General features: G+C 40.1%; 1 protein-coding gene across 4 annotated transcripts in view; it reads right to left on the bottom strand.

The window, feature by feature from the left end:
- The window catches only part of RAPGEF4 (Rap guanine nucleotide exchange factor 4), a 331,431-nt gene that overhangs the window by 177,432 nt on the left and 127,665 nt on the right, over window positions 1-26,334 (bottom strand). Inside the window, exon 1 of one of the 4 annotated variants that reach the window (XM_030803684.1) lies at window positions 22,888-23,258. The exons of 2 other annotated variants lie outside the window; for them this stretch is intronic. The gene's annotated coding sequence lies outside the window, so the exon portion shown is untranslated. Of the gene's footprint in view, window positions 1-22,887; window positions 23,259-26,334 lie in introns of those variants that run through there. One more of the 4 variants, XM_030803685.1, reaches the window with a different exon arrangement.

Genomic DNA, 26,334 nt, shown 5'->3' with positions numbered 1-26,334 from the left:
AAGCATTCTTATACACCAATAACAAACAGAGAGCCAAATCATGAGTGAACTCCCATTCACAATAGCTTCAAAGAGAATAAAGTACCTAGGAATCCAACTTACAAGGGATGTGAAGGACCTCTTCAAGGAGAACTACAAACCACTGCTCAACAAAAATAAAGAGGACACAAACAAATGGAAGAACATTCCATGCTCATGGATAGGAAGAATCCGTATCATGAAAATGGCCATACTGCCCAAGGTAATTTATAGATTCAATGCCATCCCCATCAAGCTACCAATGACTTTTTTCACAGAATTGGCAAAAACTACTTTAAAGTTCATATGGAAACAAAAAAGAGCCCACATTGCCAAGACAATCCTAAGCCAAAAGAACAAAGCTGGAGGCATCACGCTACCTGACTTCAAACTATACTACAAGGCTACAGCAACCAAAACAGCATGGTACTGGTACCAAAACAGAGATATAGACAAATGGAACAGAACAGAGCCCTCGGAAATAATACCACACATCTACAACCATCTGATTTTTGACAAACCTGACAAAACCAAGAAATGGGGAAAGGATTCCCTATTTAATAAATGGTGCTGGGAAAACTGGCTAGCCATATGTAGAAAGCTGAAACTGGATCCCTTCCTCACACCTTATACAAAAACTAATTCAAGATGGATTAAAGACTTAAATGTTAGACCTAAAACCATAAAAACCCTAGAAAAAAACCTAGGCAATACCATTCAGGACATAGGCATGGGCAAGGACTTGACAAATGGGATCTAATTAAACTAAAGAGCTTCTGCACAGCAAAAGAAAGTACCATCAGAGTGAACAGGCAACCTACAAAATGGGAGAAAATTTTTGAAACCTACTCATCTGACAAAGGGCTAATATCCAGAGTCTATAATGAACTCAAACAAATTTACAAGAAAAAAACAAACAACCCCATCAAAAAGTGGGCGAAGGACATGAACAGACACTTCTCAAAAGAAGACATTTATGCAGCCAAAAAACACATGCAAAAATGCTCATCATCACTGGCCATCAGAGAAATGCAAATCAAAACCACAATGAGATACCACCTCACACCAGTTAGAATGGCCATCATTAAAAAGTCAGGAAACAACAGGTGCTGGAGAGGATGTGGAGAAATAGGAACACTTTTACACTGTTGGTGGGACTGTAAACTAGTTCAACCATTGTGAAAGTCAGTGTGGCGATTCCTCAGGGATCTAGAACTAGAAATACCATTTGACCCAGCCATCCCATTACTGGGTATATACCCAAAGGACTATAAATCATGCTGCTATAAAGACACATGCACATGTATGTTTATTGTGGCACTATTCACAATAGCAAAGACTTGGAACCAACACAAATGTCCAACAACGATAGACTGGATTAAGAAAATGTGGCACATATACACCATGGAATATTATGCAGCCATAAAAAATGATGAGTTCATGTCCTTTGTAGGGACATGGATGAAACTGGAAAACATCATTCTCAGTAAACTATCGCAAGGACAAAAAACCAAACACCGCATGTTCTCACTCATAGATGGGAATTGAACAATGAGAACTCATGGACACAGGAAGGGGAACATCACACTCCGGGGACTGTTGTGGGGTGGGGAGAGGGGGGAGGGACAGCATTAGGAGATATACCTAATGCTAAATGATGAGTTAATGGGTGCAGCAAACCAACATGGCACATGGATACATAGGTAACAAACCTGCATATTGTGCACATGTACCCTAAAACCTAAAGTATAATAATAAAAAAAATTAAAAAAAAAAAAAGTCAGGAAACACCAGGTGCTGGAGAGGATGTGGAGAAATAGGAACACTTTTACACTGTTGGTGGGACTGTAAACTGGTTCAACCATTGTGGAAGACAGTGTGGCGATTCCTCGGGGATCTAGAACTAGAAATACCATTTGACCCAGCCATCCCATTACTGGGTATATACTCAAAGGTTTATAAATCATGCTGTTATAAAGACACATGCACATGTATGTTTATTGCAGCACTATCCACAATAGCAAAGACCTGGAACCAACCCAAATGTCCAACAATGATAGACTGGATTAAGAAAATGTGGCACATATACACCATGGAATACTACATAGCCATAAAAAGGGATGAGTTCATGTCCTTTGTAGGGACAGGGATGAAGCTGGAAACCCTCATCCTCAGCAAACTATCGCAAGGACAAAAAACCAAACATCGCATGCTCTCACTCATAGGCGGGAACTGAACAATGAGAACACTTGGACACAGGAAGGGGAACATTACACACTGGGGCCTGTCGTGGGGTTGGGGGAGGGGGGAGAGATGGCATTAGGAGATATACCTAATGTAAATGACGAGTTAATGGGTGCAGCACACCAACATGGCACATGTATACATATGTAACAAAGCTGCACATTGTGCACATGTATCCTAGAACTTAAAGTACAATTAAAAAAATACACGTGCGCATGTCTTTATAGTAGAATGATTTATAATCCTTTGGGTATATACCCAGTAATGGGATGGCTGGGTCAAATGGTATTTCTGGTTCTAGATCCCTGAGGAATCACCACACTGTCTTCCACAATGGTTGAACTAATTTATACTCCCACCAACAGTGTAAAAGTGTTCCTATTTCTCCACATCCTCTCCAGCATCTGTTGTGTCCTGATTTTCTAATGATTGCCATTCTAACTGGCGTGAGACGGTATCTCATTGTGGTTTTGATTTGCATTTCTCTAATGACCAGTGGTGATGAGCTTTGTTTTCATATGTTTGTTGGCCGCATAAATGTCTTCTTTTGAGAAGTGCCTGTTCATATCCTTTGCCCACTTTTTGATGAAGTTGTTTGTTTTCTTCTTTTAAATTTGTTTGAGATCTTTGTAGATTCTGGATATTAGCCCTTTATCAGATGGATAGATTGAAAAAATTTTCTCCTATTCCATACTCTTTTCACTCTGATGATATTCCTTTTGCTGTGCAGAAGCTCTTTAGTTTAATTAGAACCCATTTGTCAGTTTTGGCTTTTGTTGCCATTGCTTTCGGTGTTTTAGTCATGAAGTTTTTGTCCATGCCTATGTCCTGATAAACTCATTTCTTTAAAGTTAATGGCAGCAACAAGGAAATCTTTACCTAAATCATTGCATTTGTACATATCTCTAGTTTGTGCTAAATGATTATGGGTTATTGTTGAATTAGGAAAGAGGGTAGCAGCTGAAGGACCAAGGAGGAAAGACCTGGAGTTGCTCTTGTATCCTTTGTAAGATATACAATCTAAAGAATGCCAAGGTTGTAATATGGATGACAGTTAAAATGTCTTGGCTTTCAAAGTATTCTCTAATACATTAACTTTCATTTTATTGTAATCTTAATTGTACATGGATACTATACATAGCAGCATCCCTCTGAACAAGGTTCCCTGAGAAACATGAGAACATTTCCAGACAAGATGGCAAACTGGATGAATCTTGACAAAGGTTCTTAGGAGTCTCCCGGTACCTAGTCTTGAATATCAGCCATCTCTGCTTTGTCTGGCTGTATTGAGAATGCAATTATAGACACATTGTATTCACTGTGAGAAAATTATTGGACTTTGTATTCAATGATTTACACTCTGTCCTCCAAAGTTGCATCTTCAATTAAGGAGTCTGATTCCCTCTCCTAAGCTGGTGGCATGTTATAACAATCAATTGCATTTGACTAATGCTCCCAAGTAAGGGGTATTCAATAAATGGTTCCAGTCAGTCTGAACTGTTCATAGACGTAGAAAGCCTGAAGTGAGAGGGGATTTGTCACACTACTACTGCTTGTGAAGCTGGAAGGAAAAGCAGGAATCTGCTGGTATTAGTCCATTCTCTCACTGCTATAAAGAACTATCTGAGACTGGGTAATTTATGAAGAAAATAAGTTTAATAGACTCACAGTTCCATAGGCTGTACAGGAAACATGGATAGGAGGCCTTGGGAAACTTACAATCAAGGAGAAAGGTGAAGGGGAAGCAGGCACGTCTTACCATGGTGGAGCAGGAAAGAGAGAGAGAGCGAGGGGGGAAGTGCCAAATATTTTTAAACCATCAGATCTCGTGAGAACTCACTCACCATCACGAGAACAGCAAGGGAGAAATCCGCCCCCATGATCCAATCGCCTCCCACCAGGCCCTTCCCCCAACAAGTAGGGATTACAATTCAACATGAGATTTGGGTAGGGACACAGGGCCAAACCACGTCACTGTTCAACTTTTCATCCTCTCAGATGAGATTTCAAAAACACAACATACAACTACCCTGGGCTTGGCAACTAGCAGACTACCCAGTTGGATTGAAGGATGCCTTATCCTAAAAGTTGTAAATTATGAAAATAGGCATAACAATGCTGCAAAGATTACTCACCAGGAGTCAGTCATATATTTTAAAGAGGAATAATAGTACGTCACAGATAAGCCTCTGAAGAGTTTTGTTAACCAGTGCTAAAAGAACTAGTAAAGAACCATTAACAACTAACAAACGCATTTGATAGAAACAACAAGGTTGAAACAATACAATATACACCTTAAAGAAAAATAGCTCCAGAGAATAAAGCAAACTTGAAAACTGAAGTATGATTTAGAAACTAAATATAGGTCTTTCAATTATCCAGTTTTCTCAGAAAGTAGGTTTGTTTTTAGATATGCTATTATCTCTTAATCCCACATCAAAGGCAGATGATACATCATGGGAAGGATGCTGGACCTAGCATCAGACTTGAAGCTGGGCACAGCTACTTCCTTGCTGTGTGACTCCAAGCAAGTTGGTTAACTTCTCTGATCCTCAGTTTTGTTATTCATAAAATTAGAAACAGGAAAATAACCAACTGCCACCCAGAACTACTGCGAGGATTAAATAGCCATGTAAAAGTGAATTGGAAAGTGTCTTGAAAATAGCAGCTTCTCAATGCATTTTTTTTTTTTAATCTGAAGGACTTACCCTAATTTAATATATACTTCCTTTGGCTGGTCATTTGCTTATTTCGATAATGCTGTCATCTCAAAATACTGTTGTAACTCTTTTAGAATTACCTTCAGTGCAAAAAAAAAAAAAGTCTGCTTTTTTTGGTCAAAATAGATAATATCCCTTTTAGTGAGGTCTATGAAATGGGAACCTTATTTCCATTTTACAACTGAAGGCCCTGGCAAAGAGAGGTTAAGTGATTTACTCAAGGATATAAAATGTGTCAGAGGCTGAGATAAATCATCCAGATTTTGTGCCTTGCCCTCCACTACCCTCTATCTAACCTTGGGCTCTGTGAGGCATTTCTGTGAGTACTTGAAAGGAAATCTCCTATGATTGTCACATATCCCTTGAGTCAGCTTTCTCACTGCAGAAAGCAGGCTGATACCAATCAAAACACTCTGCCAAGGGCCTCCACACCTCAAAAATCAGTGCAAGTCTAAGGCAAGCTAATTCAGAAGTTTTCCCTTTGAGCAACACACTAAATCCATTCTGAATTCACCCGAACAAGAAAGCCTCGTGCCTCTAGTTCCTGCTTGATTAGCAGGATTTCAGATATGATACAGTCTAGTTTGATAATGATGGAACAACCCTATGGGGAGAAGAAACTGACTCTTTTTTTCCCCTAGAAAATATAGGTCTCGGAATTAAAAGCAGTGGACCACTGGAAAAGCCACATTTAAACAGACTATCTGAGACTTAAGGCAGGCAAGTGGTGTTTATTTTTCTTAATTCTAATAGAAATAAATGTACAAGTTTTATACCAAATTTAGAATTGAGTTAGAGGTGCTATACCTCTTTTCACAACATTTCAAAAGTTTTAATCAAAGCCAAACTATTCCCAAGCTACTGATTCTCCTAGCAAAATCCATAGTCTGTATTTAGTTATACGGCTCTGCATAGGAATTTTAATAAATTTAAATCTCAATTTATAGATAGGAAAAAATTATAAAGTCATATTTGAAATAGGAAACAAGCATAAAGATAAGTAATCTCACCTGGCTATATCCATGCACACAGCAGCATATCTCTCATGATAGTCATGGTTAAACTGAAACATCCCACCGTGACTGAAGCCATTACCACCTATAATTAATTCCATGGGTTCCAGAACTTTGTTACTGAAGCCATAGCCCCAGTCTGGGGTTTATCTGCAAGGCTGTGGCTTCTCAAAACCAGGAATAGGAAAACAAATCCTGATATAAACTGACACAGACCACAGCTACTTAAGAGGGATAAAAAGCTTAAAGATTGAGCTGGCATTTTTTCCCTCTCTCATGAAGCATAAAGGTCTCCACAAGTTTAGTTGGGTCCTCATTCAAAAAAGACATGATGGATAGCTTCTCAGAACTGGGAACTGGCCTACCAAGATATATATCATAGATAGAATAGAATAGAACAGAATAGAATTAGATAGATTGATTGATTGGCTGATCATATGCATATATACGTAATACAGTATAGTGTACTGGGTCATGATGTGAAATGTATTCCTACTATGGGTTACAATAAAGGAGCCTTGAAAAGTAGTGCAACAGGGACACCCTATCTCCCCCTAATTGGGTAAGCTGCAGGTGAAAGCAGCAGTATCCACACAGTGGTAACAGCAGAGGGAAGTAAGTTAATAGGAAGGCAGCGGGACTTAGGAATGAGGAGATGACTCAGGGGTGCTGCAGCACACCCAGGTTACCAGTTCGATAGGATTGCTCCTAGTTTGAAATGCCCACTCCCTGGGAGTGGAGTTCACCCATAGGATGTCCCCAGCTATTAAGCACCTATGATTTCCAGTGCATTTGTCTCCATGAAGGATGTCAATAATAGTATCTGCAGCCCATATGAAAAGACATTTTACCTCTACGTTTTATATTTTACATTGTCTGAGCTCAGATTTCTGGACTTCCTTTTAGATATCACATACAATCCCTGCCCTCCAAATGCCTATGTCAGACAGAGCAGATAAACACACATTCAATAACAGAAATATATTAAGGCTGAACATACAAAATCACCATTTTTGTAGGTCAAAAGTAGAGTCAAATATCAGCAATTTTGTATGGTTGTGCATAATAAAAATCATCAAAATGCAGTGAGGGGGTGGATGGCTCAGAGGCTGAGCTGACAAACACCCCCATCCCATATCCCATACACAGCTACATGGGTGAAACATCTAAATATTAGAAAACAATTTTCCATCTATAGTTCTCAAGACACAAAATTTACCATTAACTCTATGCAAGATGTTGGACTTCCTGTGCTTTCTAATATATAGCATAAAATTACCCACAGGGAAAGGACTTTTAGCAAAGAGATTTTTCAATATTTTAACTTCAGATGTTCAAAATTATTCCTTAAAAAGCACATATTAATTTTTTTTAAAACCCAAAACAATAACACAATAACTAAGATTTTTTTTTTTTTTTTTGAGACGGAGTCTCGCTCTGTCGCCCAGGCTGGAGTGCAGTGGCGCAATCTCGGCTCACTGTAAGCTCCGCCTCCCAGGTTCACACCATTCTCCTGCCTCAGCCTCTCCGAGTAGCTGGGACTACAGGCGCCTGCCACCACGTCCGGCTAATTTTTTTTGTATTTTTAGTAGAGACGGGGTTTCACCGTGGTCTCGATCTCCTGACCTTGTGATTCGCCCGCCTCGGCCTCCCAAAGTGCTGGGATTACAAGCGTGAGCCACCGCGCCCGGCCTAATAACTAAGAATTTATCAAGGGCTCTGGTTTGGTTTTTTTCATGATAAACTTTCTATTTTAATAGAGCTGGATAGTTTTTGAAGGACTTTCTTGTGTTATCTCATTGAGGTCCCCTAATAACTCCATGAAGTAAGGGTTAGTCTTCACATTTTACAGATAGGGAAATGAATCATTCTGGAGATTCACTTGGAATGGGGGGAAATTCAGTTTTGTTCTTTAATGTGAACTTTGTTTTCAGATCAAATTCTAGTTGGCTCCAGATACCAAAACTACAAACACTTATTGAGAACCTACAAGATGCCAGCCCCACTTTGGAAGGCCAAGGCGGGAGGATGGCTTGAGCCCAGGAATTTGAGATCAGCCTTCTCTCTCTTGCTCCAGCTCTCGCCATGTGACATGCCTGCTCCCCCTTCACCTTCCACCATGATTGGAAGCTTCCTGAGGCCTTCACCAGGAGCAGATGCCAGCACCATGCTTCCTGTACAGGCCGCAGAACTGTGAGCCCAAATAAACCTCATATCTTTACAAATTACCCAGTCTGAGGTATTCTTTCACAGCAATGCAAATGGACGAACACATATGTTCCCCTTTTAGAAGAAGAAAAACTGCAGAAACCCACTTAATTAAGATGAAGCTAGAATTATGATTCTGTCCTCTGAATTAATAAGTACTGTCAGGTTCAGACAGATAGCTGCTTCCATTGTTTGAATTTATCTGCAAGAGACATACCTTTAAAGAGGGCACAGGCACAATTCACAGGACAGAACTGTACACATGGCTCTTTCCTGCCACTCCCCAATACAAAGATTCCTTCCCCTCTGTCTCCCTTCCCCATTACGTTTTCTCTTATTAAAACATAGAATAAAAAAGTAGAGACAGTCTGTGCTATATAACAGCATGTTATGCAGTCTGCTCTAATTCTACAAAATGAAATATAGGACTTGTACTTTCCAGAAGCATTAGGATGTCAAAACAAATTTAGGGTTCTCTACGAATTTCAAATGAACCTTGAAGCAAAGGTCTTTCTTTCAGTTAAGTATTATCATTAAGGATATGAGTTGGGTGAATATTGATCAAAAACATTTAATTCATGCTTTTATTATTTCTGAGATTGATTACTGGGATGCTCACTTTGTCAGGTGGTCCAATAATCTCTTCATGTGATTCCAATCTGTTCAAAATGCAATTGCATGCCTGGATGATAAGAGTCCAGCAACTAAAGCATGTCATACCTTCTTCCATTTCTCTGTAATTGACTAATAGTTAAATTGTGGATTAATTTAACTATGACATGATTTGAATTTATGAAATGTTTTACTTTCTTCATCTCTGGAAAGTTCAAGTATATTCCATATTCTTCTACAAAAAGTGGCTTTAAAGAAGTTAAAAAGGTAATATAAAAATTTATTTTCCTGATCCAAATCATCAGACTTCTTCTCTGTCACATGAAACTTTTCCAAAATGTAATTAGGCCTCAAAGGTTCAAAATAGTTTCTTAAACATTAACTCCTTTACCTATGTAGATTGGCCTGGATGGACATTAGCTTGTGCCTATTTAATAAGGATGAAATTGGACAAGGCCAATGGATTTAGTTCTTTCTTTCACCACATTTTAATTATGAATGCCCAACAAATAGCCATACCCTCAATCATAAATCCATTTACTCATGAAGTGTTGAAAAATTAGATGGAGTGGCGGGAGCCAAGATGGCGGAATAGGAACAGCTCCGGTCTCCAGCTACCAGCCCCAGTGACACAGAAGACGGGTGATTTCTGCATTTCTGCTTGAGGTACCGGTTTCATCTCACTAGGGAGTGCCTAACAGTGGGTGCAGGACAGTCGGTGAAGCGCACTGTGCGCGAGCCGAAGCAGGGCGAGGCATTGCCTCACTCGGGAAGCGCAAGGGGTCAGGGAGTTCCCTTTCCTAGTCAAAGAAAGGGGAAACAGACGGCACCTGGAATATCGGGTCAGTCCCATCCTAATACTGCACTTTTCCAACGGGCCTGGAAAACGGCACACTAGGAGATTCTGTCCCGCACCTGGCTCGGAGGGTCCTATGCCCACGGAGTCTCGCTGATTGCTAGCACAGCAGTCTGAGATCAAGCTGCAAGGCGGCAGCGAGGCTGGGGGAGGGGCGCCCGCCATTGCCCAGGCTTGCTTAGGTAAACAAAGCAGCCAGGAAGCTCGAACTGGGTGGAGCCCACCACAGCTCAAGGAGGCCTGCTTGCCTCTGTAGGCTCCACCTCTAGGGGCAGGGCACAGACAAACAAAAACTCAGCAAGAACCTCCACAGACTTAAATGTCCCTGTCTGACTGACAGCTTTGAAGAGAGTAGTGGTTCTCCCAGCATGCAGCTGGAGATCTGAGAATGGACAGACTGCCTCCTAAAGTGGGTCCCTCACCCCTGAGCAGCCTAACTGGGAGGCACCCCCCAGTAGGGACAGACTGACACCTCATTCAGCCAGGTATTCCTCTGAGACAAAACTTTCAGAGGAACTATCAGACAGCTGAATTTGTGGTCTCACGAAAATCCGCTGTTCTGCAGCCACCGCTGCTGACACCCAGCCAAACAGGGTCTGGAGTGGACCTCTAGTAAACTCCAACAGACCTGCAGCTGAGGGTCCTGTCTGGTAGAAGGAAAACTAACAAACAGAAAGGACATCCACACCAAAAACCCATCTGTACATCACCATCATCAAAGACCAAAAGTAGATAAAACCACAAAGATGGGGAAAAAACAGGGCAAAAAAACTGGAAACTCTAAAAAACAGAGCACCTCTCCTCCTCCAAAGGAACGCAGTTCCTCACCAGCAATGGAACAAAGCTGGATGGAGGATGACTTTGACGAGTTGAGAGAAGAAGGCTTCAGACGATCAAACTACTCTGAGCTACGAGAGGAAATTCAAAACAATAGCAAAGAAGTTAAAAACTTTGAAAAAAAATTAGAAGAATGGATAACTAGAATAACCAATGGAGAGAAGGGCTTAAAGGAGCTGATGGAGCTGAAAGCCAAGTTTCGAGAACTACGTGAAGATTGCAGAAGCCTCAGTAGCAGATGTGATCAACTGGAAGAAAGGGTATCGCTGATGGAAGATGAAATGAATGAAATGAAGAGAGAAGGGAAGTTTAGAGAAAAAAGAATAAAAAGAAATGAACAAAGCCTCCAAGAAATTTGGGACTATGTGAAAAGACCAAACCTACGTCTGATTGGTGTACCTGAAAATGTTGGGGAGAATGGAACCAAGTTGGAAAACACTCTGCAAGATATTATCCAGGAGAACTTCCCCAATCTAGCAAGGCAGGCCAGCGTTCAGATTCAGGAAATACAGAGAACGCCACAAAGATACTCCTTGAGAAGAGCAACTCCAAGACACATAATTGTCAGATTCACCAAAGTTGAAATGAAGGAAAAAATGTTAAGGGCAGCCAGAGAGAAAGGTCGGGTTACCCACAAAGGGAAGCCCATCAGACTAACAGCTGATCTCTCAGCAGAAACTCTACAAGCCAGAAGAGAGTGGGGGCCGATATTCAATATTCTTAAAGAAAAGAATTTTCAACCCAGAATTTCCTATCCCGCCAAACTAAGCTTCATAAGTGAAGGAGAAATAAAATACTTTACAGACAAGCAAATGCTGAGTGATTTTGTCACCACCAGGCCTGCCCTAATAGAGCTCCTGAAGGAAGCACTAAACATGGAAAGGAACAACCGGTACCAGCCACTGCAAAAACATGCCAAATTGTAAAGACCATCGAGGCTAGGAAGAAACTATAGCAACTAACGAGCAAAATAACCAACTAATAGCATAATAACAGGATCAGATTCACACATAACAATATTAACGTTAAATGTAAATGGGCTAAATGCTCCAATCAAAAGACACAGGCTGGCAAACTGGATAAGGAGTCAGGACCCATCAGTGTGCTGTATTCAGGAAACCCATCTCACGTGCAGAGACACACATAGACTCAAAATAAAGGGATGGAGGAAGATCTATCAAGCAACTGGAAAACAAAAAAAGGCAGGGGTTGCAATCCTAGTCTCTGATAAAATAGACTTTAAACCAACAAAGATCAAAAGAGACAAAGAAGGCCATTACATAATGGTAAAGGGATCGATTCAACAAGAAGAGCTAACTATCCTAAATATATATGCACCCAACACAGGAGCACCCAGATTCATAAAGCAAGTCCTCAGTGACATACAAAGGGACTTAAACTCCCACACAATAATAATGGGAGATTTTAACACCCCACTGTCAACATTAGACAGATCAACGAGACAGAAAGTTAACAAGGATATCCAGGAATTGAACTCAGCTCTACATAAAGTGGACCTAATAGACATCTACAGAACTCTCCACCCCAAGTCAACAGAATATACATTTTTTTCAGCACCACACCACACCTATTCCAAAATTGACCACATAGTTGGAAGTAAAGCTCTCCTCAGCAAATGTAAAAGAACAGAAATTATAACAAACTGTCTCTCAGACCACAGTGCAATCAAACTAGAACTCAGGATTAAGAAACTCACTCAAAACCGCTCAACTACATGGAAACTGAACAACCTGCTCCTGAATGACTATTGGGTACATAATGAAATGAAGGCAGAAATAAAGATGTTCTTTGAAACCAATGAGAACAAAGACACAACATACCAGAATCTCTGGGACACATTCAAAGCAGTGTGTAGAGGGAAATTTATAGCACTAAATGCCCACAAGAGAAAGCAGGAAAGATCCAAAATTGACACTCTAACATCACAATTAAAAGAACTAGAAAAGCAAGAGCAAACACATTCAAAAGCTAGCAGAAGGCTAGAAATAACTAAAATCAGAGCAGAACTGAAGGAAATAGAGACACAAAAAACCCTTCAAAAAATTAATGAATCCAGGAGCTGGCTTTTTGAAAAGATCAACAAAATTGATAGACCGCTAGCAAGACTAATAAAGAAGAAAAGAGAGAAGAATCAAATAGATGCAATAAAAAACGAAAAAGGGGATATTACCACCGATCCCACAGAAATACAATCTACCATCAGAGAATACTACAAACACCTCTATGCAAATAAACTAGACAATCTAGAAGAGATGGATAAATTCCTCGACAAATACACCCTCCCAAGACTAAACCAGGAAGAAGTTGAATCTCTGAATAGACCAATAACAGGTTCTGAAATTGTGGCAATAATCAATAGCTTACCAACCAAAAAGAGTCCAGGACCTGACGGATTCACAGCTGAATTCTACCAGAGGTACAAGGAGGAACTGGTACCATTCCTTCTGAAACTATTCCAATCGATAGAAAAAGAGGGAATCCTCCCTAACACATTTTACGAAGCCAGCATTGTCCTGATACCAAAGCCTGGCAGAGACATAACCAAAAAAGAGAATTTCAGACCAATATCCTTGATGAACATTGATGCAAAAATCCTCAATAAAATACTGGCAAACTGAATCCAGCAGCACATCAAAAAGCTTATCCACCATAATCAAGTGGGCTTCATCCCTGGGATGCAAGGCTGGTTCAACATACGCAAATCAATAAATGTAATCCAGCATATAAACAGAACCAAAGACAAAAACCACATGATTATCTCAATAGATGCAGAAAAGGCCTTTGACAAAATTCAACAACCCTTCATGCTAAAAACTCTCAATCAATTAGGTATTGATGGGACGTATCTCAAAATAATAAGAGCTATCTATGACAAACCCACAGCCAATATCATACTGAATGGGCAAAAACTGGAAGCATTCCCTCTGAAAACTGGCACAAGACAGGGATGCCCTCTCTCACCGCTCCTATTCAACATAGTGCTTGAAGTTCTGGCCAGAGCAATCAGGCAGGAGAAGGAAATAAAGGGTATTCAATTAGGAAAAGAGGAAGTCAAATTGTCCCTGTTTGCAGATGACATGATTGTATATCTAGAAAAACCCATTGTCTCAGCCCAAAATCTCCTTAAGCTGATTAGCAACTTCAGCAAAGTCTCAGGATATAAAATTAATGTACAAAAATCACAAGCATTCTTGTACACCAATAACAGACAAGCAGAGAGCCAAATCATGAGTGAACTCCCATTCACAATTGCTTCAAAGAGAATAAAATACCTAGGAATCCAACTTACAAGGGATGTGAAGGACCTCTTCAAGGAGAACTACAAACCACTGCTCAATGAAATAAAAGAGGATACAAACAAATGGAAGAACATTCTATGCTCATGGGTTGGAAGAATCAATATCGTGAAAATGGCCATACTGCCCAAGGTAATTTATAGATTCAATGCCATCCCCATCAAGCTACCAATGACTTTCTTCACAGAATTGGAAAAAACTACTTTAAAGTTCATATGGAACCAAAAAAGAGCCCGCATCGCCAAGTCAATCCTAAGCCAAAAGAACAAAGCTGGAGGCATCACGCTACCTGACTTCAAACTATACTACAAGGCTACAGTAACCAAAACAGCATGGTACTGGTACCAAAACAGAGATATAGATCAATGGAACAGAACAGAGCCCTCAGAAATGATGCCACATATCTACAACTATCTGATCTTTGACAAACCTGACAAAAACAAGAAATGGGGAAAGGATTCCCTATTTAATAAATGGTGCTGGGAAAACTGGCTAGCCATATGTAGAAAGCTGAAACTGGATCCCTTCCTTACACCTTATACAAAAATTAATTCAAGATGGATTAAAGACTTATATGTTAGACCTAAAACCATTAAAATCCTACAAGAAAACCTAGGCAATACCATTCAGGACATAGGCGTGGGCAAGGACTTCATGTCTAAAACACCAAAAGCAATGGCAACAAAAGCCAAAATTGACAAATGGGATCTCATTAAACTAAAGAGCTTCTGCACAGCAAAAGAAACTACCATCAGAGTGAACAGGCAACCTACAGAATGGGAGAAAATTTTTGCAACCTACTCTTCTGACAAAGGGCTAATATCCAGAATCTACAATGAACTCAAACAAATTTACAAGAAAAAAATAAACAACCCCATCAAAAAGTGGGCAAAGGACATGAACAGACACTTCTCAAAAGAAGACATTTATGCAGCCAAAAAACACATGAAGAAATGCTCATCATCACTGGCCATCAGAGAAATGCAAATCAAAACCACAGTGAGATACCATCTCACACCAATTAGAATGGCCATCATTAAAAAATCAGGAAACAACAGGTGCTGGAGAGGATGTGGAGAAATAGGAACACTTTTACACTGTTGGTGGGACTGTAAACTAGTTCAACCATTGTGGAAGTCAGTGTGGCGATTCCTCAGGGATCTCGAACTAGAAATACTCTTTGACCCAGCCATCCCATTACTGGGTATATACCCAAAGGACTATAAATCATGCTGCTATAAAGACACATGCACACGTATGTTTATTGCGGCACTATTCACAATAGCAAAGAGTTGGAACCAACCCAAATGTCCAACAACGATAGACTGGATTAAGAAAATGTGGCACATATACACCATGGAATACTATGCAGCCATAAAAAATGATGAGTTGGTGTCCTTTGTAGGGACATGGATGAAACTGGAAAACATCATTCTCAGTAAACTATCGCAAGGACAAAAAACCAAACACCGCATGTTCTCACTCATAGGTGGGAACTGAACAATGAGAACTCATGGACACAGGAAGGGGAACATCACACTCTGGGGACTGTTGTGGGGTGGGGGGATGGGGGAGGGACAGCATTAGGAGATACACCTAATGCTAAATGACGAGTTAATGGGTGCAGGAAATCAACATGGCACATGGATACATATGTAACAAACCTGCACATTGTGCACATGTACCCTAAAACCCTAAAGTATAATAATAATTAAAAAAAAAAAAGGATTGTAAATAAAAAATAAAAAAAAAAGAAAAATTAGATGGAGTCTTCCAATCATTACCAGTTTCAATGTGAGATAGATACATTTCAGATGATAAGGAATCTGTTCAGATAAGCAAAGGCGTATTCTCTTGGACCTTCATGTTCAAGGGTCAAGAGTCTCTTCTCTTGAATGACTCCTCTCACCAACTCAATTCCCTTTTCCATTCCTGTGTATGTTAAAATATTTAAAAGTTTGTATCTCATTGCCCCTGTGAGATCATTCAGTTACCCCAAGGACAGTAAAAGAACTGAAGGAAACAAAGAAGCCAACTGCATGTCTAAATAGATTTATTTATCCAAAATACAGACAGTCAAAGGTTTTTTTTATTTTTAATAAGCAGTTTTTGGCCGGGCGCAGTGGCTCACACCTGTAATCCCAGCACTTTGGGAGGCTGAGGCGGGTGGATCACCTGAGGTCAGGAGTTCAAGACCAGCCTGGCCAACATGGCAAAACCCCATCTCCATTAAAAATAAAAAGAAGTAGCTGTGTGTGGTGGCGGGCGCCTGTAATCCCAGCTACTAGGGAGACTGAGACACAAGAATCGCTTAAACCCAGGAAGCAAAGCAGAGGTTGCAGTGAGCCAAGACCACGCCACTGCACTCCAGCCTGGCAGCCTGGCAGCCTGGGGGACAGCAAGACTCTGTCTCAAGAAAAAAAAAAAAGCAGTTTTGAGATAGAAAAGACTTTTGCATTCCAGAATTTTGGCTTAATTAGAGGGACAAATTCTATGAAGTTTACACTATAAACACTAGACTATTGAAGAATGTAAGAAGATATTAAAGTCTGTATTTCAGCCCCAAAGGAGATCAATACAACAAAATTGGTGGTGGTAGTGATAGAACATGTTTGAGAGAGGTTTTCTGTAACAGAAGGGTAATTCAGCAAATTATTGGCGTGGGCCAGAAAAACAGGCCCACCCTCAGATTGCACCATTCTGGGGTTAAAATCCAAGTTGAGTTTGGAGTTCTGTTCTCCAAGCAGAAGGAATCTGTATCCTGCCTCCCAAAGTGAGGCCTGGGGTGATCTAAGCATGGGAGTCAATAGTATGTATGTATTAACGGAAGCCACAGCAATGAATGGCATCTCCCCATTTCTCCCAAAGTCAGAAGAGTGCCCCTGAATACGACTTATATTTTAATAGTGTATAAAGGAAGATAAGCCTACAGAGACTAAGGAAAAGGAGAGCACTAAAAAGCTGCAAGAAAATGATATTTCAAGAAGGGAAAGGAATCCACAATGTCAAATGCTATAGAAAAATTAAGGACTGAGGCTCTCTTTCACATTCAGAACAAGCAGGCAGGGGATGACTTCAGCTAGCCAGCTTTCTGTGGAGTGGCTGGGTTAGAATTTTAATCACAGTGGATTGAGGAGTGTCTGGGAAGGGAAGAAATGGATACAACAAATAGACAATTCCATTACAAAGATTGGCTACAAAAGGGGAGATAGAGTAGGTAAAGGGGTACAAGGGGAAGATGAAGGTTTTGTTTTGTCTTGTTTTCTTTTAAATTGGAATGGTTGGAGCCCATGTACACTCAGATGAGAAGGATCCACTAGGGATGAAAAGGTGAAAGATATAAGAAATATAGGAAATTATGCATAAAGTAAGCATCCCAAGAGGATGAGAGTGAATGGGGTCCAGGACACAGGTGAAGGGGTCACGGGAGGAAAAACCTCTTCTATCTTAACCTGAGGGACTAGAAATGGATTTGTACAAATGGACTATATATATATATGTATATATATACATATGTAAAAATATATATATACACACACATATATATGTAATTGCCAGTATTTGCAATGCCTCCCTCCCTTCACTCAGAAAGAGGATAATCTGCTTATTCAACCATCTGTGACTCCTCCTGATGGAGGTAAGAGGAATGGGTGGTGGGGGGAGTGGCCAACACCAAGACAGGCTAGTGTGCTCTACCCATGCAGGAATAAGAGAAGGCAGGCCAGGGTAAGAAGGCAAGGTGGATGAGTGTGGCAGCTGGTGAAGAAACAGAGGAAGAGGGCAGAGGGCAAGAAGAAACGAACAGCCACCAGGAGGAGCCAGACTTTGGGGAGAAAGACATGTAAAGACGATTTTTAGGAAATCTAGCTATATATTTTAAGATTAGTGCCCTTTTTGGTCTTGGCTGACTCCTCAAGAAACTTTCAGTAAAGACCTCCTTAGCCTTCCAAAGCTTCCTGGAGTTAGACTTGATTTTACTCTGTTGAACTGTTCACAAGGCAGTTGGTTTTATTTGGACTACGCAGGTAATTATTTATTGGCAGGAAGCTGAAATCTTGCATAGTAAGAGGCGAGGCTGTTTGCAAAAAGTGACCAAGGAGGTGGTTTGGTCAAGGATTTGAGGAGAGTAGAAATCTTCAAATAGGTGTTGGGGAGAAGGGTAGAAATGCATTAGGAGAATATGTAAGGATGACTCAGTTGTGTCGAGGGGTCCAGTGAGGTTGGCGGTGATGGATGTGCCACAGAAGCCATGTGGACAGTGGTGTGGTTCTCTCTGGCAGTGCTCAGCAGCCTGGCTGGAGGCAAGAGAAAGCCTACAACTGGACTGAGGAAGGGTTGGTATTGGTCCTGGTAGGTGACAAGGGCAGGCACAGATCTGCTTCATTCATTTCCAAGTATCCAATACGACAATGTCCAAAGCACAGGAGTCACTCCATAAATCTTTTGGATTTTGTTTTTGTTTTTTTTTTGAGACAGAGTCTAACTCCATGGCCCAGGCTAGAGTACAGTGGCACGATCTAGGCTCACTGCAACCTCTGCCTCCCAGGTTCAAGCAATTCTCCTGCCTCAGCTTCCTGAATAGCTGGGACTACAGTCATGTGCCACCATGCCTGGCTAATTTTTGGCATTTTTTGTAGAGACAGGGTTTTGCCATGTTGGCCAGGCTAGTATCGAACTCCTAGCCTCAACTGATCCACCCACCTTGGCCTCCCAAAGTGCAGGGATTACAGGTGTGAGCCGTTGTGCCCGGCCAATAGCTCCTTACTGAATGAATGATTGGGAGAACCAATAATATGGACAAGAGAGTGATTGAAATGATAGGCCATGGTATCCAAACTGAACAGGGAAAGAAGCGAAGACAAGGGGGACCTAAATCGGGGGACGTACACTGGAAGTTCCTCAGGTCTACTCAGTCAAGAGCCAAATCCTAGACGCAAGAGACAACTTCTCTGAGGCTGAAGCACCCCCTGGTGACTGATCCAGGGAGCCATGAAGCCCAGTGTTCTTTCCCCTCAAGAGCAAACTGCACACCTTTTTGTGTTCCTCCTTCAATGTCCAGCGCTCCCTTCATTGCCCTTTGATCTCCTTCTCACTCATACTTTAAACCTGCTGTTTTTCCTCTCAACTTTTGCCCCAGCTACCTCAGGTATCTCTCTCATTACCCGCCTTTTTCTCTCATCCTCGTTTGTGAAAACAACCCAAATCATGGCAGATATGGGTAAAGGTAGAACCCATGATATGCCTGAAATAAGGACAGGAAAATCCTACTTTTCATAATTAAAGAAGTCAATGTCTCAAAGTCAGTGAAGGCAGACACAAATTTTAAAATAGTCACAGCCCATACATATCATCTTGTAGTTAAACCTGAGCACTAGCATTCAAAATATTTTCTATCCTGGTGATTATTGCTTCTATTATGCTTTAATTATTGCTTACTGCTTATATAGTCATTGGTTAATATTGCTTATATATGCTTTAATTATTAACATGAAAAGTGGTTTTGCTATTAATTTTTATTGCAATTGTATGTGACTTTGACCCTAGGGTGGGTTGGGTAGACTTTTGAAAAGGAGCTAAAATATGTTTACAATATCACTCCTATAAAGGGCTTGCAAATGAACTTGTGGAAGACAACCTTTTTGCCAGTTGGGGGTTTGGTATAATTTTGATTCTTGCTTGAATTTCCTTAAAAATCACAATAAGTTATTTAGGGAATAACAGTTGCCAAACTTTCTGACAAATCATAATGAATGGTTATGTTCTGAAAGGTTGACTAGCCATCTTTTGGCTCCCATTTCCTCTTTAAAACCCAGCTATTTTGAGAATTTCCATTCCTCATGCTCTTTTTTCTTCCCAACCCTGACACTATTTGTATCCCCTCAGTGGCATTTTTTAACTCAGGAAAACTTAAATAAGTTCCAAGATTGCAGAAAAGCCTTATTATTTGATGATTGTGGGTCTTGTCTGGGAAAAACTCCAAACATAGATTTGCCATTTTAAGCAATTCCTTTGAATTCTCATTCTATTGTCAGCAATAGCTCTATATTATTGGTTTATTATTGATTTTTCCCTTTCCCTTTATATAAGTTAACTAGAGCACTCCAATTTCCTCTTCTCTCTTACTTTTCTTAGTTTATAAGTCCCTGAAATATTGTATTGTTTTAGCTTTTTGATTTTTAGAGAACACACACACACACACGCATTAGACTTTGCCATAATCATAAACCCATCGTTTGCTCACTCCTCACTATGATTCTTTCTTCTTTGTCACCCTATTTTAATAAAATCTGCTGCCATATTCTGTCATGTTCCCCTTTGAAACATATTTCAGATTCATCCTTTCCCCCTCATTCCCACGGGTACCATCCTGTCTCAGGTCATATTCTTATCAAAGGTACTGTTCCACCCTCCTAGCCAGCTTTCCTGCCATCCTACTCAGTCCCCCACCTCCCCTGTGCTCCACTGCACACTCAGTCCACGGGGTAAATGATACTGCTATATCCTGTGAGGGCAGGTACATCTCTTCTCTTAATTTCTGTATGATGAATGTTACTTTCTTCATTTCACAAAGGAGGAAACTGCCTCTCCCAAGAGATTAGGTATTTTGTCCCAAACCACCTAACTTGCAAGTGTTCAAGTCACTAGCCCTCAAATCTGAAGAGAGAGGGTGATCTGTGTTGCAACAGAAAAATTAAGCATCTCCATAACAAGGGTTTAATATTTAATACCTTTAAAGTCAAGGAACTAGACAGACTTGCCGTTACCATATCAAGGGCAATAGTTTTCAAGAGATGGGATTTATAAGAGAAACGTATAAATCCAAGTGTCTGCTCTCAAAGAGTTTTTAATCTAGTTGGTTACAGCATGTATCTAGAACATGCTAGATACACAGCAAATGCTAAATAAACACTTGCTGAAGTTGGGACCAGAGAATGGAAGGTGAGCCCTTGCTGCTGTCTCTGCTCAGCTTGCCACTAATTGTACTACTTACTCATAGGATGCTTCTTAATATAAAATGCTCTCTCTGACACTTCCTTCTGACCCAGTCCCAAAGAATATCAGAACAATACACTGTTAAGAAAAAAGGCATTGAGATTACTGGGCTGCCTTCCAAACTGCAGGGGCCGATTTATTTTTTCCTAACTACAAGATAATTATTGCTGGATATTATTATGGGATTTTTCCATATGTCCTTTAGTTAGGACAGTGATGACCCAATGCTGCCTTTTAATGTACTCTGATCTCCTGCCAGCTTACCTCATTCTACCACTTTGTTTTTGGTTTTTATTTTTGTGATTATTCAAACTTCCCATCGCCTAATCAATACCTCATTTGGCCATTGCCGCTGTTGACAACACACTTTGACAAAGACTCTTTGAAAAGGGTCTTTTTTGCTGGCAGTGGGCTCATTTAAAGCAAGTTCTTGCTACGTGCATCATTTTGGCAAACAAGGACAAGTTCAAGGAAATTAGAGGCCAAACTTGACAGAGCACTGGGTGCAGCTGCTGGCCCAGCTGTGCAGTGATTCTCAACTGGTCCATTACCTCCAAAACTCAACTATTCAGCACAGCTTCCCTAGTCCAGCACTCCTGTCGGTCTAATATATTTGGCAACAGCCATTATTTCAGAAATGAATGCTCATGTGTATTTATAGCAAATCACATGCCTGCTCTATCAACAATTAAACAGATTAAGATTCAGCAGACATATTCCTCTAATGAGGACAAGATGGAAGACATAGTGTATAGAACCCTGCAGTTTGGTCAAGGTTTATTCTTTCCTAACAAGACTGCCATACTACATTTCATCAGTCAAACACCTAGGCTCAGCAGGGACACCATCTTCCTGGTATAGCATTCACTTCCTGTGTCTGCCCCATGGAATTTTCCGTCAGGGGATTCTATTTGCAACTGGCACTTCAAGATACCCCCTTTTCCCTCCCTCTAACCACACTATAGGATCAATAGACTGTTTTAAGGCTTGTTTTGAAATAGCATGTGGACAGCATCATGTGGTCACTAATTTCATTCAGTTGTACCCTTCCCCTGAGCCTCAGTGTATGCTGTATGCTCACACTTAAGTAGTGTCTCCTCTGAACAAAAGCCTGATCACACTGTCTGGGCCATAAATTCCATCTTGCTTCGCTCTTGCCCATGCATTATTTAAGCAATCTTCTTGGTGAGCCGGCATGAGAATTTCCCTCAGAGCAACAGTCAGCAGGCGCTTTAAGCCCTGTTCTAACGGGAAATGTAGGATATCTCAGAGAGTTCCACCCATTCATAGTCTCGATAATGAAATATGATAATCTAATTTGGTAAAAATAAACTGTGAAATCAGAGATTTGAGGCAAAAACTTTAAAGATGCAATTCAGACTAGCAATCAATGCTCATTCAGTTTCTGTACCATCTCAGCTTTCTCCTTGTGCAGATGCTTAAGTGATGCTAAATTAAATAATTGACAAATTTTTAAAACTGCTGAAAATTACCATCTGTACTTAATTTTGGAATATAAAAAGGTCCATAGAAAACACCCTTTATGATTATTTTGTCTAATAACAGATATGAAACAATACAAACATCCCAGTCATAAAATATAATGCGTTTCTAGCAGGCTGGCTTTACATATTTAAACATAGTTTTTCAAAACAAAAGACCACAGGAGGAGTGAAATGCTGGGTGACAAATACATTTTTAAAAAAAACAATTGCCAAATAACTGAGTTTTTCATTTCAAATCTACTCCTCCAACCCTTCACTTCCCCGTAAAACAAAACCAAAAAAAAAAAAAAAAAAAAACCCAAATAAACAAAACTCACCCACAGGCTTCCTGCAGACAGTTATGACAACCATTACTTTTTTTACATTTCTCTCCTGGATAAACACTGGGTTAAACTGTTCTCTGTTAAGAACTTTATTAGGTTGATATTACATTTATACAAAATGAAGTCTATTACTGTAAATAAACATGCTTGAGGCTTCCATGAAAACACAGAGAAGAGAAACAAGCTCCCTGTATATGTGAACACACTGCTAAATACATGGATAAAACAAGCTGAAACTTACACCAGACACTTCTCCCAGGTCCACCACGGCAGGAGCCCTAGGGGTACATTCTAGTTTTTTTTAAATCCATGTTCTCCTCTTCTCACTGACGGGACTACTCAGGCACATGGTCAAGTTGCAATCAGCTTCTCCCTTAGTGATGTATGAGAGCTGGACTGATTTGTCTTGGCTTTTCTGCAGCATATTAGCACTAATGTTTCTGCGTATGCATCCTACCTTTCTTTAGCCGTAGCCTCGGCTTTATCATTGGTAATCTAAATTAAAGAGCCAGTGAACAGAGCAGGGTTGTTGTCCCCCACCCCTCCCTGTTTTCCATGAAACAATTGCCAGGCAGTCACTCCCGGACAAGGATTCCACTGTTTATTCTACCAAGCCTCCTCTTCAATATTCCATTGAGACTGGAAGTCAGAGTCGCAAAAGGATAGGTCCAGCGAGACTGTCTTAGTTCAAAGGTACATTTATGATTTATGCTCGAAAACAGTAGATGGCCTCAGGAAATACTAGAGAGAGCTGTCATTTACCAGTTTTTCAGCCCAGAATTCAGAATCAACACTATTTATAAAAACAGAGCAACTTGATACTTCACCTTACTGCCCAGGGTGCACTTTACCTTCAGGGTACTCTTTCTGAGAAATCTCTTCCCTTTTCCACCAATATTTGTTTTATACACACATGCTTAAATGTTTATTTTAATGAGCTATATTGAGTGCTATGACTTAGCAAGTTCCATACAAGAAGCATAAAATGCTATAAAAATTTGGGGAGATCCATCAAACAAATCATTATTAACCTTGTTGCAAGCTGCTATCAACAAACAGCAGCTGAAGCAGGAGCTAAAGGCTGTATTTAATTCATGAGCTGTCAATTCCTTTCTTTAAAACATGTTTAAAATTTTCTCAACCTCCACAAATGTTTGGGAAGAGGAAATATATCAGAGTACATTTTCATATGAAAGTTTTTAATCTCTTGAAAATGTTGCTGCCTTAGCAGCATCTCAATGCTTTCTAAACTCAGATTTACAATGATTACTGAAGTAATATTAGGTTTATTTTCTCATTTTATTCAGCAAGACTTTTAGACAACTTTTAAGCAACAGAATTTGGTGGATAACAAAGCATACCAAGTTTCATCTCTATTTTTGTGTATTTTGTTACGGGAATACATGATCGTTTTCATAATTTTAAACATGTTATTGCATTTTAAATTTTGCTTATTAAAATTAACAAATTTAACCCATTTTCACATAGGCATAAAATACAGACTTATCATTTTTAATAGCTTTATATATTCATTTCCCTAATCCTTGACATCTGCATTTCTTCAATTTTTCATTATAAAATAAAATTTCTCATCAGAAATGCTAAATACTCACATTTCAGGTTCTTCCCCAACCGCGCCCCCCAAAAACAGAAAAAGGCAATCTCAAACTTTATGCTTCTCAGCGTTTTTCAGAATTTCAGTCAGGAGAAAAAACTTGAGAGGGCTGGTTAGAAACTATTCAGGGTATCATTTCTTCTTAGATTATATCACTTGGGTAAACTTTAAAAACATATATTGATTTCTATGCTCTAAAACTTGGTTATACTTAACTGTTCCACAAACATCCAGAGAGATTATTTTAAAAATTTAAATCTGGGCTTGTCACTCGGCTGCTTAAAACTCTGCATAGCTTCCCATTACTCTTAGGATGAAAGCCAAAATCTTTATCATGGCCTTCAATGACTCAGTTTTATTTCACTGGGAAGATAAGCCCACCTTCCCAGAAATGACTGGCTGGCATTCAGAACCATCAATCAATCAAGTATTGAGTCCCTGCTCTTTATGGGCCGGTCACTGGAGTATGGTATCTGAGCAGTGGTTTGGGATGCTGAGAGAATTCCAGGAGCACATACACAGGCCTTCTCCTTCAGTTTGAAAGTAACATACATGAACAAGATTTCACTACTCTACAAATCAGCTTATGAACTATGACAAAATCAAAAAGAGCAAGCCAGACTTTGAAAATACATCATAAAGATAAAATCAAGGGGTAAGAGGAATAAGATGAAATAAATAATTTGATGAATGTTAATTCAAACTGACTTAGGCTAGATGAGAAAAAGGGAAACAGTCAAGAAGGAGCATAAACTCAAAAACAAGAATTGCTCAAGCCTGGTCTTGTTGTTAGGCTTTGAAAGTCATGACTCACATCAGCTAAATTACATTTTTAAAAGTTTACTATTTATCCATAACTGTGGTTCTGAGTGTTTTCAACAAATAACTCATATATGTTCATTACATTACTGTGGATATTACCTTTCTCTAAAAGTTCTCTTTATTTTAGTCACTAAAAGAATCACATAATAAACTTCACCAGTTTCCTTTTTTTTTTTTTTGAGACAGGGTCTTGCTCTGTCACTCAGGCTGGAGTACAGCCATAGGTCATGGCTCACTGCAGCCTCAGACTCTCCAGGGCTCAAGTGATCTTCCCACCTCAGCCTCCCAGGTATCTGGGACTGCAGGCATGCCACCACCCCTGGGTAATTTTTGTACTTTTTGTACACATGGGGTTTTGCCATGTTTCGCAGGCTGGTCTCAAACTCCTGGGCTCAAGTGATCCTCCCACCTCAGCCTCCCAAAGGGCTGGGATTATGGGCATGAACCAAGGTGGCTGGCCTATTTCACCAGTTTCTATGTAAGATGGCCCAAGCCAAGATCACAGGACTCTGAAAATAGGGATTTTCCTAACTAAAGATCTACTTTGTAGTTAACCAAGAGCTCATGACCCTTGAATGCAACCTGTATATAAACTTGTGTCTCAAACATTGTATACACCCAAAGACATATGAAGTATCCACTGAGTAATGAGATCTTGGGATGAGTCCGGTGCATAAGGAATTGACACCATAAGGCCCCATAAGTTCCAGAATATTTTGTAGACTTCCTTCCATTATCCTGAAAATTCACACCATTAAAAGCTCCCATAGGAAGAAATCCTAAGACTTAGATTTGCCTGTCTTCAAATCATGGTTCTGCCACTTACCAGCTGTATGACCTTGGGTAAAGTACTAAGACTTGCTCTGTGTGTGTGTGTGTGTGTGTGTGTGTGTGCACGTGCGTATTTTAAATTCACCTGTAAAGTGGGATAATAGAGTTCTGCTTCTGGTCCTGAAAGTAATTCATATCAGGCCAGCTCTTCCACAGATAACAATTATAAGTCCTGGATAAAATATTTAAAAACAATAACATAATTATCTGAAGGCAGTGGAGAATGACTGAGAACAAGCAGAAATAAAGGGGGGGGACTGACACTTAGAAGAATGGCACTTGATAAATTACTCGATTTTTATAACTTTTCATCTAAGGACAAGGCCCAGTCAGTTCCACAGTGTGGCCAGAGTCAGATAAAAGCCTGTAGTCTTCCTGGTTGAGAAATCAGAGGACAGAGTTCAGGGAGATGATAGCAGC

Source organism: Nomascus leucogenys, chromosome 22a, assembly GCF_006542625.1.
Source record: "Nomascus leucogenys isolate Asia chromosome 22a, Asia_NLE_v1, whole genome shotgun sequence".
NCBI classification, from domain to species: Eukaryota; Metazoa; Chordata; class Mammalia; order Primates; family Hylobatidae; genus Nomascus; species Nomascus leucogenys.
This window is presented reverse-complemented; position numbering and strand designations above follow the sequence as displayed.